The following is a 21,657-nucleotide window of genomic DNA, read 5'->3' as shown; positions in this document are numbered from 1 at the left end:
GGAAGACCTTGAATGCCATTCTGAATTTATTCTATAACTGTGGAGAGTTGCCAGAAATATATGAAAAGGAAAAACACATGATGAGACCTGTATTTTATTTTATTTTATTTTAAGATTTTCATCTATTTATTTGACAGACAGAAATCACAAGTAGGCAGAGAGAGAGACTGGAGGAAGCAGGTTCCCCGCCGAGCAGAGAGCCCGATGAGGGGCTCGATCCCAGGACCCTGGGATCATGACCTGAACCGAAGGCAGAGGCTTTAACCCACTGAGCCACCCAAGCGTCCCTAGACCTGTATTTTAGAAACAATTATCTGGCATTGGTATGTAGAATGGTTTATAAGATAAGAAACTGGAGACAAGGAGATAAATTAGGGCAACACTTTCAAAAGCCATTCTCTTATTGGAGAATAAGTACTTTGGCTCCATCTGACTGCCAGTTACAGAAACCTGACCTAGTGCAGATACCCAAAATAGTCCAGAAAAGGAAAAGTTAGAAAGGTGAGCCAAGGCAAAAGTCTGCTAAGAAAAACCAAAATAAACATAGTGCAAAGGTTTAAAGTCCCTGTTAGATTTGCCTTATAGATCGAAGAGTTTTCAAGTTACAGTCAGGATCATAACTGGATGTCTTACAGGAGGAAGGAAAATCAATGGTAAACAACCTGGAGGCATCCATAACTTAACTTACTGGTTGGTGGATAGGAGATGCATAATTGAGTTGGGCTTTTTCACAATACACAAGGCAATAAATAAAATATTTCAGTGATAGACATACAATAATAAGACTATCATTTAGAAGAGTAGAAGAAGGAATGAAAAGATGGGAACAGACTTCACAGATCATATTTGTAGGATCTAATGACCTGATATAGGAAATAAGGGAATGGGAAAAGTAGAAGATAATTCTGAGGTTTCAAACCTGAGTTACTAGGAGAGTGATAATTTTGCAATGCAGATTAGGAATCAAAGAGGAGAAATATATTTTGAAAAATACGATGCTGAGTTATGTATGAAAGATGCCACATTTTAGGGGCACCTGGGTGGCTCAGTGAGTTGGGCCTCTGCCTTCAGCTCAGGTCATGGTCTCAGGGTCCTGGGATGGAGCCCTGCATCCTGCTCTCTGCTCAGTGGGGTGCCTGCTCCCACCCCCCCGCCTCCGGCTGCCTCTCTGCCTACTTGTGATCTCTGTCTGTGAAATAAATAAATAAAATCTTTAAAAAAAAGATGCCACATTTTAGGTGCCTGCCAAATATGCAGTGAAGACATCATTAAGGATTAAGTCTTGTGTTTCTGAAAAAGTTTGACAATAGATGATTTAGTCATTTATATAGCAATATTAGTTGAACATATAGTAGGTGGGATCACTAAGGAAGAGAGTGGGGAGGGTTATGAAAACCAAAGAAAGAAGTTTATTGAAAGCTCGTTTTAAGTGTGGACAAGGGAAAAGTAGTCATCCAAGGATATAGCTTAGCAGTTTATTACTAATGGTAGGTTCTGAGATTTCAGTTCAGTGTGACAGGGTTGGTGATGATGCCATCATACTAGAATGCAGATTGGGAATCTGAAAGGAGAAATATTTTTTATGCAGGATGGCTGGATGCTAAGAAAAAATATCGGACAGGTAGGATGGGATCCAGGAAAGTGCAGTAACACAGAGACCATTCATTAATTTTGAAGACATGGTAGCCAGCAGAAATATCAGAAAGGATGAGGTCTTTGGTGACATTAAAGACAAATCAGGAAACCAATGAGCAGATTTCTTTTTGGAAACACACATTTGAAAGACTATAGATACATTAAAATAAAGCTGACATTGGTCAGAACTCCACTTCTGAGATTGCTTTCAGAAACAGGTCACCAGCCAAACAAGAAAACCAGTCTAGTTTTTTCATAGAGTGTACTTGCTTTTTTTTTTTTTTTAAGATTTTATTTATTTATTTGACAGAGATCACAAGTAGGCAGAGAGGCAGGCATAGAGAGAGAGGGAAGCAGGTTCCCTGCTGAGCAGAGAGCCCAATGTGGGGCTCGATCCCAGGACCCTGGGATCATGATCTGAGCTAAAGGCAAAGGCTTTAACCCACTAAACCACCAGGTGCCCCGAGAGTACTTGCTCTTGACATGTACATGTGTCTCTGCCAGCTTCTTTCTCTCTTTTACTTGTCTTTCTTCTTTCTCCTCTCCTTTCCCAGTTCATTATCCTTCCCATTCTGCCAGATGTAGTAACCCTTCAGTCCCTGTTCCATGTCAGTCTCTGCTGATATTGACCTGTGACCAGATATAGAGTAGAGGGTCTATATAAGGTCTGAGACTAAGTACAAGGTGCCAGTTGAAACTAAGAACGGGGAGCAGTACTCAGAATGTATCAGAAAGTAGACTGACTTCCATAATTTTATTTGTGTGCTAGAAGCCTACCCTAAATGTGAGAGGTTTATGACCTGAAAATTACAGTAAGTTAAAGATTGCTTAGGTATGCCCTTATATACTAAAAAGCATACATAAACCACACAACTAGATAACACATAGATAAATCTTTTATTTATCATGTTAATATATACATATAGAAACTGTCCATATTAATAATGACACACACACAGAAAATGAGTATGGGGGCGCCTGGGTGGCTCAGTGGGTTAAAGCCTCTGCCTTTGGCTCAGGTCATGATCCCAGCGTCCTGGGATAGAGCTCTGCATCGGGTTCTCTGCTCAGCAAGGAGCCTGCTTCCTCCTCTCTCTCTGCATGCCTTTCTGCCTACTTGTGATCTCAGTCTGTCAAATAAATAAATAAAATCTTAAAAAAAAAAAAGAAATGAGTATGAATATGAATGTTTCTCACATTTATTTTGGTTATTCAGGAGTAAATTACATTCACTCTCTAAATTTATTCTTCCTCACTGTTACTTCTAAAATGCTGAACTAGCTTAATTTGGACAGTGAACTACTCTTTGGAAATATGTTTCAAGAGCTCTGTGTTTCAGGTAGCTCTAAATCCTGCATCTTGATTCTGAGTTCTTACCCCTAAAGAGCACAGTGCATTTCTACCTTTAGGGTAACCCAAGATCATTGGCTCTAGTTTAAAGACTTGATCCTGAATAATTATGGCAAATCAGGATCCGTAGCCACACCTGCCAGCTTTGCACATCAACACAATTTACAAAAAAAGGGCTTAGAGGACAAGTTGGGAGATAGACCAGTGATTAATATAAACAGTGTTGAGCTAGAGCAGTGGTTCTTAAAGTATTGTCCCCAGACCAATAACATCAGCATCACCTGGAAACTTCTTAGTACTAAAAATTCTCAAGTAGCAATTCACACCTACTGCATCAGAAACTCTGGGTTTGCAATCCAGCAATCTGTGTTTTAACAAGCCCTCTAAGTGATTTTGATGCATGCAAAAGTTTGAGAACCACTGAGGTAGAATAAAATAAGTCATGAGCAGGAGGGTTATAAGACAGAGGAAAGAGAAAAACAAGGCACCCGCAAGGGAAATGGCATTGAATGAAGGAGAGGAATACTGAAGGAGGAGTACATTGAATTGTATCACTCCAACTGCCTTCTCAAGAACAACTTGTCCATTCAGATATTTTAAAAGTGCTAAACTACATATTTTAAATGTAGCAAGAAATGGAATGGAATGGTAAACCAGAAGTTGACTGAAGGGCAAGAACGGAGTCAGGGGTAAATGGCATATGAGATGGATCAAATCCAAACCAGCAGAAGCTATCAGGAGTGGAACAAAACACAACAGTGGTAAATGAACAGAAAGGTAAATTGGTTGCTTCTGATGGTTTAAGGAAACTCTGATGCCCTATCACTCAGTACTGTGCTACCAGAGAGAACAAGTAGCTCCAAGGCTGGGAATGGGGTCAAGGGAAGGGGATATATTTATGTTCCAAAATTATCTGAGTGGGTGCTTCAAAGAACCAAGACATTTAATGTAATCCAGGCCCTTGATATTTCAGCAGGGAGTATGGTTTACAAAACTGCTTTATTCCACATTCACAACTCTCAACTGTGCATAGAATTTCTAATGCCAACATAAATCAATCGGTCTATGAGGAAGTGGATATATTTAAATCCAAACAAGATCGTTTGTGAACTGGCCTTTGTCATATTTTATATACACTCTGCTAGGGGCCTTTATGGTTGTTAGTAACACAAAGCCTTTAAGGAGAGGAAACTAGGAATGGTGGAGACCCAAATATTTGGGGTCAAGGACCTGGGAGAACTCTCTGCTGAGCCTCCCTGCTCTCTCTTTCTGCCTGCCTCTCTGCTTCTTGTGATCTCTCTATCAAATAAATAAACAAAATCTTAAAAAAAAATAAATAAAATCTTTAAAAAAAGAAATAGTACAAGGTATATTGATTCCATTTTCAAAATATTCTTGGGAATACAAAATAATCTGTAGTGACAAAAAGGAATCAATAGGTACCTGGGCATCAGGGGAGACTGAATGTAGGGGCAAGAAGGTGGGATTAGAGAGGGACTAAGGAATCTTCTGAGGCTGAAGTATTTGTTAATTATCTTGATTTTGGTGATGGTTTCACAGTATATGAACATGTCATAGGTCTCAAATTGTACTTTTAAATATATACAATTTATTTTATATCAGTGATGCCTTAATAGAGCTGTTAAAATATGTCATGAAGAAATGCCTTGTAGATAATAAAAAAAATGCCAAAGTATTTTCCAGATAAGTTGTATCACACTGCCAGCAGCAATATATTAGAATTCCAGTAGTCCTACATCCTTGGCATCCTTTAGCCATTCTAATGGGCGTGTGGTAGTAGTTGAAGGTTTTAATCTGTATTTCCCTAGCAATAAATGATGAGCATTTTTTCACAGGTTTGTTTCCTATCCAAATATCTTTTGGGAAGTGTCTGCTCAAATATTTACTTTTAATTGGGTTGATAGTTTTCTCACTTTTGAGTTTTGAGATTCTTGTATTCTGAATGCAAGTCCTTTATCAAATACATGCTTTGCAAATATCTTTCCCAGTCTGTGATTTCTTTTCTCATTGTCCTAGCAGTGTCTTTTGAAAAGCAAAGGTTTTTAACTTTACTGAAATTCAGTTTACTGATTTTTATTTTATAGACTATACATGGTATAGCATCTAAGAAATCTTTTCCTAACCCAGGTTTACAAAATTTTTCTCCTATGTTTTCTTCTTGTATAGTTTTAGGTGTTACATTTAGGCCTGTGATCTCCTTTAAGTTAAATTTTGCAATGATAAAAGCTATGGATTGAAAATCAGGGTTTTTGTTCATTTGTTTTTGTGATTTGATAGCTGATTGCTCCACTCCAAATAAATGAAAAAAAAAAAATCTTCTATGCACCTTGTACTTTTCTCCATCCTTTGTAAAAAGTCAGTTGCCCATATATACATGGGTTTATTTCTGGACTATTTATATCTTGTTTTATTCATCTATTTGTCCATCACAGGTCAATACTATGCTGGTTTGTTTCTTTGTTTTGTTTGTTTACTTTTTAGTGATTAGGAACAATTTATTTATTCTGCACACACCAAAAAAACAGTTTGCAAACTGGGAGCATTCAAACCAAAACATGGAATGAAACCAAAACATGGAATGAGGTTCGGGGGACAGGTATATTGTTATAAAGCAGCTTATATAGTGAGAAAGCAGTGACTATTTTTCATAGTGATTGGTTTTAATATTAGAACTTTCATCAAAGATAAGGACTTGATCAGTGATTGTCTCAAATGAATCTTGGGAAACAGTCCCAGTTTTGCTTATGATTTCCAGAGGCATGGGAAAGAAATGACCTTTATCAAGTTATATTGCCAAAAAAAGCTAAATTAGGCTTTGCTTGTATGAGTAAATTAGTTTTATCTGCCCAGGCAATTTTCAAGCCTGGCCTCCATTTCTATCTTAACATCATTTAAGGACCTAACTGATAAAACCTGTCACTTGAAAGAGGAACACTTTGTAATAAATATTGTTGTGGCTTGGTATTAACAACTTTTTTTTTACTTTTTAAAAAAAAATTTAAACTCAATTAACATACAGTGTATTATAAGTTTCAGAGGTAGTTTAGTGATTTGTCATTGCATATAACACCCAGTGTTCATTCCATCAAGTGCCCTCCTTAATACCTGTCACAGTTACCCCATTCCCAACCCACCTCCCTTCCAACAACTCTCAGATTGCTTCCTGTAGTTAAGACTCTCCTATGATTTATCTCCCTCTCTGATTTTATCTTAGCTTACTTTTCCCTCCCTTCCCCTATGTTCATCTATTTTGTTTCTTAAATTCCACATTTGTATGAAAGCATATGATATTTGTCTTTCTCTGACTTACTTCACTTACCATAATATCATCTAGTTCCATCCAAGTCATTGCAGATGGTACAATTTCTTCTTTTTTTGATGGCTAAGTAACATTCCATTCTGTATATTACACCACATCTTTATCCATTTATCTGTCAGTGGACATCTGGGCTCTGTTCATACTTTGGCTATTGTGGACATTGCTGTGATAAACACTGGGGTGCATGTGCCCCTTCAAATCACTATGTTTGTATCCTTTGGATAAATACCTAATAGTGCAATTGCTGGGTGGTAAGGTACCTCTATTTTTACCTTTTTGAGGAAACTCTATACTGTTTGCCAGAGTGGATGCCCCAGCTTGCATTCCCACCAACAGTGTAAGAGGGGCCTCCTTTCTCCACAACCTTGCCAACATCTGTTCTTTCCTGACTTGTTAATTTTAGCCATTCTGAATGGTGTGAGGTGGTATCTCATTGTGGTTTTGATTTGTATTTCCCTGATGCTGAGTGATGCTGAGCATTTTTTCATTTATCTATTGGCCATTTGTATGTCTTCTTGGAGAAATGTCTGTTCATGGCTTCTGCCTATTTCTTGGATGGATTATTTGAGTGTTGAATTTGGTAAGTTCTTTAGAGATTTTGGATAATAGCCCTTTACATGATAAGACATTTGTAAATATCCTCTCCCATACCATAGGTTGCCTTTTAGTTTTGTTGATTCCTTTGCTGTATAAAAGCTTTTTTATGTTGATGAAGTACCAGTAGTTATTTTTTGCTTTTATATCTCTTGCCTTTGAAGGTGTGTCTAGGAGAAGTTGTTCCAGCCGAAGTCAAAGAGTTTGTTTCCTGTGTTGTCCTGCAGGATTTTGATGTATTCCTGTCTCGTATTTAGGTCTTTCATCCATTTTGAATTTATTTTATGTATAGTGTAATAAAATAGTCCAGGTTCATTTTCTGCATGTGGCTGTCCAATTTTCCCAACACCATTTGTTGAAGACACTGCCTTTTTTTCTATTGGATATTCTTTCCTGCTTTGTCCAAGATTAGTTGACCATAGCATTGAAGGTCTGTTTCTGGATTCTCTATTCTGTTCCTGTTATTATGTGCCTGTTTTTGTGTCAGTACCATTCTATCTTAATGATTACAGCTTCGTAATGGAGCTTAAAGTCTGGAATTGTGATGCCACCAGCTTTTCTTTTCTTTTTGCCACCAGCTTTTCTTTTCTTTTTCAACCTGCCTTTAGTTATTTGAGATCTTCTCTGGTTCCATGCAAATTTTAGGCTGATTTGTTCCAACTCTGTGAAAAATATTCAAGGTATTTTAAAGGGGATTGCATTGAATATGTAGATTGATTTGGGTTACACAGACATTTTAACAGTATTTTTCTTCTAATCCATGAGGATGGGATATTTTTCCATTTCTTTGTGTCTTCCTCAATTTCTTTCATAAGTGTTCTATAGTTTTCAGAGTACAGATTTTTTACCTCTTTTGTTAGGTTTATTCCTAGTTATTTTCTGGCTTTTGGTATAATTCTAAATGGAATCAATTCCTTGATTGTCTTCTCTTCTCTCTTTCTCTTTCTTCTGTCTCATTGTTAGTGTATAGAAATGCAGCTGACTTCTCTGCGTTGCTTTTATATCATGCCACATTGCTGAATTCCTGTATGAGTTCTAGCAGTTTTGAAGTAGAGTCTTTTGAGATTTCAATATAGAGTATCATATCATCTGCAAAGAGTAAAAGTTTTACTTCTTTGCTAACTTAGATGTCTTTTATTTCTTTTTGTTGTCTGATTGCTGAGGCTAAAACTTGCAGTACTATGTTGAACATAGTGTGGTGAGAATGAACATCACTGTCATGTTCCTGATCTTAGGGGAAAAGTCGATTTTTCCCCCATCAGGATGATATTCAATGTGGGTTTTTCATATATGGCTTTTATGACATTGTGTTATGTTCCCACTGTCCCAACACTGCAGAGAGTTTTAATCAAGAAAGGATGCTGTATCTTGTCAAATGCTTTTTCTATATCTATTGAGAGGATGACATGGTTCTTGTCCTTTTATTAATGTGGTCTATCACATTGATCAATTTGTGAATGTTAAACTGCCCTTGCAGCCCAGGAATAAATCCTACTTGGTCATGGTGAATAATCGTTTTAATGTACTGTTGGATCCTATTTATGGGCTAGTATCTTGGTGAGTATTTTGGCATCCATGTTCATTAGGGATATTGGTCTATAAGTCTCCTTTTTGAAGGGGTCTTTGTCTGGTTTTGGGATCAAGGTAATGATGGCCTCACAGAACAAGTTTAGAAGTTTTCCTTCTATTTCTATTTTTTGAAACAGTTTCAGAAGAATAGGTATTGATCCTTCTTTAAATGTTTGGTAGAATTCTGCTGGGAGGACATCTGGGCCTGGACTCTTTTTTGTTGGGAGATTTTTTTATTAACTACTTCAATTTCTTTGCTGATTATGGGTCTGTTCATGTTTTCTATTCCTGTTTTAGTTTTGAAAGTTTAAATATTTCTAGGAATGCATCCATTTTTTCCAGATTGCCTAATTCTTTGGCATATAACTGCTCATCATATGCTCTTATACTTGTTTGTATTTCTTCAGTGTTGGTTGTAATATCTCATCTTTCATTCATGATTTTATTTATTTGGGTCCTTTCCCTTTTTGATAAGACTGGCTAGGGGTTTATTGATCTTATTAAGTCTTTCAAAGAAACTGCTCCTAATTTCACTGATCTGTTCTAATGATCTCCTGATATCTCTTTCATTGATTTCTGCTCTAATCCTTACTATTTCTCTTTTCCTACTGGATTTAGGCTTTATTTGCTCTTCTTTTTCAGGCTCTTTTAGGTGTAAGATTAGGTTGTGTATTTGAGACTTTTCTTGTTTCCTGAGAAAGGCTTATATTGGTACATAGTTCCCTCTTAGAACTGACTGCCTTTGCTGCATCCCAAAGGTTCTGAGCTATCATATTTTCATTTTGATTTTTTTCCATGAATTTTTAAAATTCTTCTTTAATTTCCTGGTTGACCCATTCATTCCTTATTAGGATACTTTTTAACCTCAATGTATTTATGTTCTTTCTAAATTTTCTCTTGTGATTGGGTTCAAGTTTCAAAGCATTGTGTTCAGAAAATATGCAGAGAATAATCGCAGTCTTTTGGTATCGGTTGAGACCTGATTTGTGACCCAATATGTGATCTATTCTGGAGAATGTTCCATGTGAACTAGAGAAGAATGTGTATTCTGTTCCTTTAGGGTGGAATGCTCTGAATAGATCTGTGATGTCCATCTGATCCAGTGTGTCATTTAAAACCATTGTTTCCTTGTTGATCTTCTTCGTAAAATATCTGTTCGTTGGTGTGAGTGAGGTGTTAAATTACCCTCCTATTATTTGTATTATCAATGTGTTTCTTTAATTTTGTTATTGATTGGTTTCTATAATTGGCTATTTACCAGTTAGGGGCATAGACATTTACAACTGTTAGATTTTTTTTTAGTTGACCCTTTTATTATGATAAAATGTCCTTCATTATCTCTTATTACAGTCTTTCGTTTAAAATCTAGTTTGTCTGTGGGGGAGGAGTCAAGATGGCAGAGATGTAGCAGGCTAAGACTACTTCAGCTAGCAGGAGATCAGCTACATAGCTTATCTAAAGATTGCAAACACCTGCAAATCCATCGGCAGATTGAAGAGAAGAAGAACAGCAATTCTAGAAACAGAAAAACAACCACTTTCTGAAAGGTAGGACTGGCAGAGAACTGAATTCAAAGTGATGGGAAAATAGACCCCAGGGGGAGGGGCTAGCTCCCGGCAAGCAGTGGAGAAACAGAGCACAAAATCAGGACTTTTAAAAGTCTATTCCGCTGAGGGACATCACTTCAGAGGCCAAACCAGGGTGAAGCCCATGCGGGATCAGAGTGGCCTCAGGTCCCGCAGGGCCACAGAAGGATCAGGGGTGTCTGAGTGTCGCAGAGCTTACAGTTATTAGAACGGGGAAGCCGGCTACAGAGACAGAGCCAACAGTGAGCTCACAGCTTGGGGTTACCTTGAACTGGTCGCAGGCTTGGTGAGCTCGGAGCGCGGCCAGAGGTCAGGCAGACGGGAGTTACTGGGCACTGTTCTCTGAGGGGGTACTGAGGAGTGGGGACCCGGGCTCTCGGCTCTTCGGGGCTGGAGACTAGGAGGCCGCCATTTGTATTCCCGTCCTCGGGAACTCTACGGAAAGCGCTCAGGGAACAGAAGCTCCTGAAAGCAAACCCGAGCGGATTACTCAGCCCAGCCCCTGGTAAGGGCAGTGCAATTCCCCCTGGGGCAAAGACACTTGAGAATCACTACAACAGGCCCCTCCCCAGAAGATCAACAAAAAATCCAGCCAAGACCAAGTCCACCTACCAAGGAGTGCAGTTTCAATACCAAGGAGCGCAGCAGAATTCCAGAGAAAGAGAAAGCAAAGCACGGAACTCGTGGCTTTCTCCCTATGATCCTTTAGTCTTGCAGTTAATTTAATTTTTTTTTCTCTTCTTCTGCTAAAATTTTTTTACCTTTTACCCTTTTCTTTTTTAAATTTTTTAACTAGTTTATCTAATATATATATATATTTCTTTTTTATACTTTTCTTTATTCATTTTCTTTTTTAAATTCTTTTTTCTTTTTTTTTCTTTCTTTCTTTCTGAACCTCTTTTTATCCCCTTTCTCCCCACTCATGATCTGGGATCTCTTCTGATTTGGTTAAAGCATATTTTCCTGGGGTTGTTGCCACCCTTGTAGTATTTTACTTGCTCCTTCATATACTCTTATCTGGACAAAATGACAAGGCAGAAAAATTCACCACAAAGGAAAGAACAAGAGACAGTACCGAAGGCTAGGGACCTAATCAATACAGACATTGGTAATATGTCAGATCTAGAATTTAGAATGACAATTCTCAAGGTTCTAGCCGGGCTCGAAAAAGGAATGGAAGATATTAGAGAAACCCTCTCGGGAGATATAAAAGCCCTTTCTGGAGAAATAAAAGAACTAAAATCTAACCAAGTTGAAATCAAAAAAGCTATTAATGAGGTGCAATCAAAAATGGAGGCTCTCGGGGCGCCTGGGTGGCTCAGTGGGTTAAGCCGCTGCCTTCAGCTCAGGTCATGATCTCAGGGTCCTGGGATCGAGTCCCGCATCGGGCTCCCTGCTGAGAGCAGGGAGCCTGCTTCCCTTCCTCTCTCTCTGCCTGCTTCTCTGCCTACTTGTGATCTCTCTGTGTCAAATAAATAAATAAAATCTTAAAAAAAAAAAAAAAAAGGAGGCTCTCACTGCTAGGATAAATGTGGCAGAAGAAAAAATTAGTGATATAGAAGACCAAATGACAGAGAAGAAAGAAGCTGAACAAAAGAGGGACAAACAGCTACTGGACCACGAGGGGAGAATTCGAGAGATAAGTGACACCATAAGATGAAACAACATTAGAATAATTGGGATTCCAGAAGAAGAAGAAAGAAAGAGGGGAGAAGTTATACTGGAGAGAATTATTGGGGAGAATTTCCCCAATATGACGATGGAAACAAGCAGCAAAATTCAGGAGGTGCAGAGAACGCCCCTCAAAATCAATAAGTATAGGTCCACACCCCGTCACCTAATAGTAAAATTTACGAGTCTTAGTGACAAAGAGAAAATCCTGAAAGCAGCCCGGGAAAAGAAGTCTGTAACATACAATGGTAAAAATATTAGATTGGCAGCAGATTTATCCACAGAGACCTGGAAGGCAAGAAAGAGCCGGCATGATATATTCAGAGCACTAAACGAGAAAAACATGCAGCCAAGAATACTATAGCCAGCAAGGCTATCATTGAAAATAGAAGGAGAGATTAAAAGCTTCCAGGACAAACAAAAACTGAAAGTGTTTACAAACACCAAACCAGCTCTATAGGAAATCTTGAAAGGGGTCCTCTAAGCAAAGAGAGAGCCTAGAAGTGGTAGATCAGAAAGGAACAGAGACAATATATAGGAACAGTCACCTTACAGGCAATACAATGGCACTAAATTTATATCTCTCAATAGTTACCCTGAATGTTAATGGGCTAAATGCTTCAATCAAAGACACAGGGTATCAGAATGAATAAAAAAACAAAACCCATCTATATGTTGCCTAAAAGAAACTCATTTTAAGCGCGAAGACACCTCCAGATTTAAAGTAAGGGGGTGGAAAAGAATTTACTGTGCTAATGGACAACAAAAGAATGCTGGGGTGGCAATCCTTATATCAGATAAATTAGATTTTAAGCCAAAGACTTTAATAAGAGATGAGGAAGGACACTATATCATACTCAAAGGATCTGTCCAACAAGAGGATCTAACAATTTTTAATATCTATGCCCCAATGTGGGAGCAGCCAACTATATAAACCAATTAATAACAAAATCAAAGAAACACATCAACAATAATACAATAATAGTAGGGGACTTTAACACTCCCCTCTCTGAAATGGACAGATCATCCAAGCAAAAGATCCACAAGGAAATAAAGACCTTAAATGACACACTGGACCAGATGGACATCACAGATGTATTCAGAATATCTCATCCCAAAGCAACAGAATACACATTCTTCTCTAGTGCACATGGAACATTCTCCAGAATAGATCACATCCTCAGTCCTAAATCAGGACTCAACTGGTATCAAAAGATGGGATCATTCCCTGCATATTTTCAGACTACAATGCTCTGATGCTAGAACTCAACTACAAGAGGAAGTTTGGAAAGAACCCAAATACATGGAGACTATACAGCATCCTTCTAAAGGATGAATGGGTGAACCAGGAAATTAAAGAAGTATTGAAAAAAATTATGGAAACATGGGACGCCTGGGTGGCTCAGTTGGTTAAGCAGCTGCCTTCGGCTCAGGTCATGATCCCAGCGTCCTGGGATCGAGTCCCACATCGGGCTCCTTGCTCAGCAGGGAGCCTGCTTCTCCCTCTGACTCTTCCTTCCACTCTGTCTGCCTGTGCTCGCTCTCACTCACTCTCTCTCTGACAAATAAATAAATAAAATCTTAAAAAAAAAATTATGGAAACAAATGATAATGAAAACACAATGGTTCAAAATCTGTGGGACACAATAAAGGCAGTCCTGAGAGGAAAATATATAGCGGTACAAGCCTTTCTCAAGAAACAAGAAAGGTCTCAGGTACACAACCTAACCCTACACCTAAAGGAGCTGGAGAAAGAACAAGAAAGAAACCCTAAACTCAGCAGGAGAAGAGAAATCATAAAGATCAGAGCAGAAATCAATGAAATAGAAACCAAAAAAAAAAAAAAAAAGAAAATTAGAACAAATCTAGGAAACTAGGAGCTGGTTCTTTGAAAGAATTAATAAAATTGATAAACCCCTGGCCAAACTTATCAAAAAGAAAGGAGAAAGGACCCAAATAAATAAAATCATGAATGAAAGAGGAGAGATCACAACTAACACCAAAGAAATACAAACAATTATAAGAACATACTATGAGCAACTCTATGCCAACAAATTGGACAATCTGGAAGGAATGGATGCATTCCTAGAAACATATAAACTACCACAACTGAACCCATAAGAAATAGAAAGCCTGAACAGACCCATAACCAGTAAGGAGATTGAACCAGTCATTAAAATCCTCCAAACAGGGCACCTGTGTGGCTCAGTGGGTTAAGCCGCTGCCTTCGGTTCAGGTCATGATTTCAGGGTCCTGGGATTGAGTCCCGCATCGGGCTCCCTGCTCAGCAGGGGGCCTGCTTCCCTTTCTCTCTCTCTCTGCCAGCCTCTCTGCCTACTTGTGATCTCTGTCAAAAAAATAAATAAAATCTTTTAAAAAAAAATCTCCAAGCAAACAAAACCCCAGGTCCAGATGGATTTCTGGGGGAATTCTACCAAACATTTTTTTTTTTTGATAGACAGAGATCACAAGTAGGCAGAGAGGCAGGCAGAGAGAGAGGGGGAAGCAGGCTCCCCGCCAAGAAGATAGCCCGACGCGGGGCTCGATGCCAGACCCCGAGATCATGACCCGAGCTGAATGTAGAGGCCCAAACCACTGAGCCACCCAGGCGCCCCTCAACAAAATGTTTAAGGAAAAACTAATTCCTATTCTCCTGAAACTGTTCCAAAAAATAGAAATGGAAGGAAAATTTCCAAACTCATTTTATGAGGCCAGCATCACCTTGATCCCAAAACCAGACAAGGATCCCATCAAAAAAGAGAGCTATAGACCAATATCCTTGATGAACACAGATGCGAAAATTCTCTCCAAAATACTAGCCAATAGGATTCAACAGTACATTAAAAGGAGTATTCACCATGACCAAGTGGATTTATTCCAGGGCTGCAAGGTTGGCTCAACATCCGCAAGTCAATCAATGTGATACAACACATCAATAAAAGAAAGAACAAGAACCATTGGATACTCTCAATAGATGCTGACAAAGCATTTGACAAAGTACAGCATCCCTTCCTGATTAAAACTCTTCAAAGTGTAGGGATAGAGGGCACATACCTCAATATTATCAAAGCTATTTTTGAGAAACCCACTGCAGATATCATTCTCAATGGAGAAAAACTGAAAGCTTTTCCACTAAGGTCAGGAACACAGCAGGGATGTTCATTATCACCACTGCTTTTCAACATAGTACTAGAAGTCCTAGCCTCAGCAATCAGACAACAAAAGGAAATTAAAGGCATCCAGATCAGCAAAGAAGAAGTCAAACTATCACTCTTCAAAAATATGAATGCTATATACAGTTTTCCATAATAGCTGAGGTTTTGTAATTCTCTATCATCCATAAACTTGGTATTAGCCAGATGTTCCGGCTGGTCTTCTGGGGGAGGGCCCTCTTGCCCTGATTCTCATGTGTCTTTGCCCAGATGGAGTTGCATCCCTTTTGCCAGGTAGCTGGGCTCAGTGTAAGCAGCTCCAGACTGCACTGCATGGCACTCTTTTGCTCCCTGAAGGCTTTCAGCACTGGGGGGTAAGGGATTAAAATGACAACACTCCAATCTCTAGCCCCAGAGGTGAAAGCTGTTTGGCAGTTTTTTTAAAAGTTAAACATAGAGTTGCCATATGACTCAGGAATTTTACTCTTAGTTGGGTAACCAAGTGTATAGAAACTGTATGTCCTCACAAAAACTTATATATGAATATTTGTGCCACCATTATTCACAATAATCAAAAGATATAAACAACGCAAATGTCCATCAACTTATGAATAGATGAATAAAATGTGTTATATCCATACAACAGCTATTATTCAGCTATAAAAAAATAACTGATTCATGTTACAACATGGATGAACCTTGAAAACATTATGGTAAGTGAAGGAAGCCTGTCACAGAAGGGTCACATATTGTGTGACTCCATTTACATGAAATGTCTGGAATAGACAAATCTAGAGAGACAAAAGTAAGTTAGTAGTTCCCAGGGGTTTGGAGGAGGGGGACTGAGAAATGACTAATGTGCATTAGGTTTAATTTTCAGATGATAGAAAATGTTCAGGCATTATAAAATGGTGATGGCTGCACAATTTTGTGAATATACCAATAACCACTGCATTGTTTACTTGGAAAGGGTTATGGTATGTGAATTATATCTCAGTTTAGAATTAATTTTATATGGTGAACAGCCATAGAAAACAGAGATACTGTTTTCCTCCAGAGATTGCTGTCCATTATAAATGACAAACTCAAGACCCCCCCCCCCCATAATGTACCTTACTGCATGGAATCTTCTAGTCAGTAATGCTGTGGGAATTGGGGCCCAGGGAAATGGTACAAATACTGATATTCCAGCAACTGCTATTGCTGGTGTTAATAAACTATTCTTTGACTGTGACCCTAGAGTTTTGTGTCTTCTGCCAGCATCTATGAATTTGTTAACTTGTACCTAGAGTAAAATTTCAGACTCTTCAGTTCTTGACAAGGACCATAAAATTAATTTAGTTGAACTTTCTCATTTTATTTTTTCAAATCTCAGTCATATAGCTATGCATTTTATTTCAAGAAAGCTGAAGAAGAAGACATCAATAGGAAGAAACCATTGGTTTCTTTATGGAATGGATTTATCAACCCTTAACAATTTTGTCCTTAAATTAGCATTTGTCATGCTATATATCTTTTTGTTAGACTCATATCATTTTAAATATACAACTCAAAAGAGGATTTTTGTCCTTTTCTTTGTGACACCTGCTAACCAAAAGTCTTCTTCTACTTCTAATAACATCTTTGAAAGACTAAAAAGAAGATCTATAATGAAGATTCACTAGTATATTTATAGATTTGTAGGATAACTTTTATAAGATAGGTATCTGCTAAGTGATAAAGTACTTGATAATGAGTTGGGTTATCTTTCTACTTTTGTATCCCAGTTCTTGTATATCATTAGGGATTATTCTAGTCTTAGCAAACAATTCAGGTATACATTGTTTTAACTGTCATTGGATTTCAGAGTTCTTATATATAGCCTTGAGTTCAATGATGGCTTAACTTATGAAAGCCAGTCAAGACTGGTTTTTAATTTGGATCACACTGCAGTCATGACCATCACATTAATACAAAAATGAACATATTTAAGATGATTTTTTCTACAGATAAAAACAGCATTTTATAAGTTTTCTAGAAAAAATAGGTCAATCAAGTTTTAAGAGTTTAGCAAAACACTAAATAGATAAGTAATTTAAGTCCTAAAAATAATAAGCTCCAATACCTTATGCAGTAGTATTAATTAGGCAATATTCTGGAGCTTAATATTTTCTTTTACCTTGATTGAGTCACCATGGGTATAGCTAATTTGCTCCTTCACTATAGCATTTCCTCTGTAGTAATATTCAACACATTTTGTTATACTTGCTTGTTTATATTGTGTTCCATCCTTTAGACTGAAAGTTCCTCAAGAACAAGAAATGTGGGGGCACCTGGGTGGCTCAGTGGGTTAAAGCCTCTGCCTTCAGCTCAGGTCATGATCCCAGGGTCCTGGGATTGGCCTGCATCTGGCTCTCTGCTCAGCGGGAAGCCTGCTTCCCTATCTCTCTCTCTGCCTGCCTCTCTGCCTACTTGTGATCTCTGTCTGTCAAATAAATAAAATCTTTAAAAAAAAAAAAAAAAAGGATCCTTTAAAAAAAAAAAAAGAACAAGGAATGTGTTTCCTTGGTCTTCTAGCCCTAGCACCTATGCCAGTGCCCAGAACAGATATTCAGGAATAGTTGCTGATTTCCCTTGCAGATCAGACTTTAGAAAGGTAACTCACAGTCAGCAAGATTTTGCCAAAAATATGAGTTTAAAATTATGTGCAAAATTATGAGCAACCTTTCTTTGTATTAATTTATTATTTATTGCTATGTGCTGAATTGTATCCTCATAAAATTTATATGCTGAAGTCCCTAGTATCTCAGAATATGACTTTTTTGTTGATAGTGTCTTAAAAAATGTGAAATGAGGTCAGTAGGATATCCCTTAATCCAATATGACTCATGTTCTTCTAAGAAAAATCTAGGACAAAGACACACAGAGGAAGACCATGTGAAGATACAAGGAAAAGATGGCCATCTGCAAGTTGAGGACAGGGACAGAGACCTGACAAGAAATCAACCCTGCCAAGTCTGAGACTTCCAACCACCAGAAATGCAAGAAAATAAATTTTCATTTAAGCCACGCAGTCTGTTCATAACAACTAATATAGTAACTGAAAGATTGTTTGGTAAGTATGGAATTTTAAAAAGCTCTCATAGTCCTATGGGAATATTTATATACACTATATTAGAGGCTCTTTTGTACAGAAAATATAATTTTATGGTGGTCCAGTATTTATATTTCTCTAGTGTCTTTCCTTCATAAATATTTACATGCACACCAACAATTCTATATTCTGTCTCTCCTCTCTCTAGGTCTCATGGTTCTTTTTTATAAAACGTAATTCCTCAGCTCTTGGGTAGAGTCACAGTAGAAGTGACAGTTTATTCCCTCATCACATCCTATACTTTCTAAAGCATCTTCTAACATAAGTGTGAGTATCAAATAGATACCATATTTATCATACCACACACATCACTAAATGAACTAGATAAAACTATCATCTGTTTCTCTTACGTTACAAACTTACTAGCATAATATATGAGCCAGGAGCTGTATCTTAGAAAGTTATGAATGATAAATAGCATTGATAAATATACAAAGAGAAGAATTATTCTCTTATGAAATCTTATTCTTCATGTTTAATTTTGGAATCAGAATTGACTTAATTTTATCATAGTGTCTTTTTAAATGAAGCAATTGGGTTTATGATCTGATTTTTTCTAGAAATATTTCAGAGAAAAATAGAAATACACCTTTTCTCAAAACAAAGTAATATGTTAAAATCTTTTGAACTTAGTGTATTTCTAGCAAGATATTCCCAGTTCTGGAGAGCCATGTAGATAGCGACTTTGGCAGAGTAATGAAATTAATTTGCCGATTTCTCGGAAGAATAGTATTTCTAGTGATAGTAGAATATTCATAAGCAATCAGAGTTTGAAAGTACATCCCTGGGATTCCTTAAAGGCACAAATGAATTCTCAAGAGTAATCTATTTCACTGTGTACTTCAAATAATATATTCCCAAACATATAGTTATCTTTTTATGAAGACACAGAAACATTTTATGATTGAACAATAATTCCCTCTTTTTAGGATAAAAATTATAGGAAATATGGAATTTTTATCCCTGGAATTATTGGCTAAATGAGAAACTAAACATTTACTGACTTCAGGTAAGATGAATTCACTAGGAGGAGCTGAGTATAAAATTCCAGATAGCCAGCTAAAAAGTGAAAACAAAATTAGGGGAATTCATGGGTGTGTTGCTGGTTGTTGTTTTAATGACTACATTCAATCAACAAAATCAGTTCTTGGTTTCTTTTTCATCAAGGTGCCTGTATGTTCTTCCTGGTTGACTTGGAACCAGCTCAGAGGAAAACTCCTCTGCTCTCAGTCTTACCTGGTTCATTTTTCCTTCTAAATATAGAAAAACAGATTGAGTCAATTATACTCTTACAAAACCTCCAAGTTCCCCATTTTCCCACTAGGGCCTTCCTGCTAAAACTAGCAAGAAGAGAGCAACTTGATCACAATTCTTTGGCCTCATCCATCCTACTTTAGCTGTAAGTTCTCTTGGTCACACTGTACAAAATGTTGTATACAAACCATCTGCTTCAGAATCATTTAGGGTACTTGTTTAAAGTGCAGATTCTTGGGGCGCCTGGGTGGCTCAGTGGGTTAAGCCGCTGCCTTCTGCTCAGGTCATGATCTCAGAGTCCTGGGATCGAGTTCCGCATCGGGCTTTCTGCTCAGCAGAGAGCCTGCTTCCCTCTCTCTCTCTCTCCGGCTGCCTCTCCGTCTACTTGTGATTTCTCTCTGTCAAATTAATAAATAAAATCTTTTAAAAAAAAAATAAATAAATAAATGAAGTGCAGATTCCTCAGTGCCTTCCTCCCCAATAAATCTGATTCAGTAGGCCTAAAACCCAATAATATGCATTTTTACAAAGCCCCTGTGTGATTCTCTTCCAAGTGAATTGTTTACCACATTTTGAGGAACACTGCTTTAGACATAGGTGTGTCAGGGTAGAGAATAGTTGAAAGACTTCTCGTTTAAAATCCTCTGCTTTCCTTGTAAAGTAGATGAGTTTGTTCATTTTCCTGCCTCTCATCCCACTGGCACACTTTGATATATTCTTCAGTATCTAAACCAAAGTAAAAATTTTTATGTTAACTTTCCCTCACCCAGTTGATCAATCTTATTTTGAGTCACTAAGGTATCTCATGCATGTTTTTATTATGGTATTCATCACATATTGTAACAACTATTTGTCTCCTTAAATCTTGGTGTTCCTGAGGGTTTTTTGTCATCCTCTTTCCTTACTCTTTACACATTCCCTGGGCAATATAATCCATGCCATGGCTTCAGGTATCACCCATAAAACTGATGACTTTCAAATCTGTACCTCAAGCCCACATCTCTCTCCTAATCTCCAGATCCATAATTCTAGTGGACATCTGGATGTCCAATTAGACATGTCTACTTGATTGTTTAAAGTACCCCATGTCTCAGTGTCAAAAACTGAATTTATTTTCTCCTGTATCCCCAGTCCCTTCTGTAAACCTATTCATCTTCTTCTAAGTGGCACCACAATGTACTAAGTTGAAGCCACAACTGAACAGTAATTCAATAGGCCTTCCCTTCTTTCATTCAATACTATCAGATCTTCTGAGATATTTCTGGGAAGAAGCAAATAGCCACACATATTAATTCTTCAAAAATCTTCTATGTTTATTTCATTGTTAAAGATGTTAAATGGATAATGAAAGAGAGGTAAGTAGAAAGTAGTTATTTAAGCCAGATCCTCATCTTTCATAGCACAAAGTAAATATATAATGTCTAATAATATGTAATCCCAGAAATTGATAAATCAAGAAATGGCAGAGCAATATGTTTAAAACCACCAAATCCAGAATGTGGAAATTTCTTAGCATAAGTGACCTGGATTATTACTACAAAAAATGATGTAGGAAAATTGGATAAGGCAACTGTTAGAGATTACTGGAGATTTAAGAAACATGCCAACATAATGCAATATGCTTATTTTGTTTGGATCTTAAACAAACAAAAAGATAATTTGGGGAAATTTGAACACAGATTGAGTACCATATGCTAGTAAGTAATTATGACAAAGGTATTGGGATTATGTTTTCGAAATTTTCCTCATCTGCTTGAGATATGTACCAAATATTTATGGGTGAAAAGATCTGATATCAAAGATTTGCTTTAAAATACTAAAGGTTGAATCATATAAAAAAATTAACTCAAAATGATTCATAGACCTAAATGTCTGGTATATGGAAATGAAACAGATTTCTGTATGTTCATAGACCTAAAAACCTGAAACTATAAAAATGCTAGAAGGAAACAGGAAAACAATATTTAAAATCTTGGGTTTTGCACAGATTTCTTAGAAATGATACCTAAAACACAATACATAAAACAGCAAATTGGTAAATTGAACTTAATCAATATTAAAAATTTCTGCTATTCAAAAGATAGTGTTAGGAGAATAAAAGGACAAACCAAAAACTGGGAAAAATCTTTATAAACCATATATTTAATAAAGGATTATTTATAGAATATATTATAAACTCCTAGAATTCAATAATAAACTAACAACCAATAATAAAATGGGTGTGAGGAAAGAGTTAACACAGCAGGTCTTATTGCTCACTCCTCACACATCTCCAAGAGAGCTCAGAGCCATCTAATCATTGTACAACCTGTGGGAATTTGTATTTGATGTTTCTTTCTGTTAACGATTGAAGATTTTATTGTATACACCTGG

At 37.3% G+C, this 21,657-nt stretch overlaps 1 long non-coding RNA gene across 5 annotated transcripts in view; it reads left to right on the top strand.

Moving 5' to 3' along the window:
* The window catches only part of LOC131821128 (uncharacterized), an 86,223-nt gene that overhangs the window by 11,426 nt on the left and 53,140 nt on the right, over positions 1-21,657 (top strand). For 2 of the 5 annotated variants that reach the window (XR_009349840.1, XR_009349838.1), the window contains exons 3-4: positions 9,858-10,035; positions 17,778-17,991. The exons of 2 other annotated variants lie outside the window; for them this stretch is intronic. This is a non-coding gene — a long non-coding RNA (uncharacterized LOC131821128). Of the gene's footprint in view, positions 1-9,838; positions 10,036-17,777; positions 17,992-21,657 lie in introns of all 5 variants that reach the window. One more of the 5 variants, XR_009349839.1, reaches the window with a different exon arrangement.

This window comes from Mustela lutreola, chromosome X (genome assembly GCF_030435805.1).
Source record: "Mustela lutreola isolate mMusLut2 chromosome X, mMusLut2.pri, whole genome shotgun sequence".
Taxonomy (NCBI): Eukaryota; Metazoa; Chordata; class Mammalia; order Carnivora; family Mustelidae; genus Mustela; species Mustela lutreola.
The sequence above is the reverse complement of the archived record's forward strand: the minus strand, read 5'-3'. Positions and strand labels throughout refer to the sequence as shown.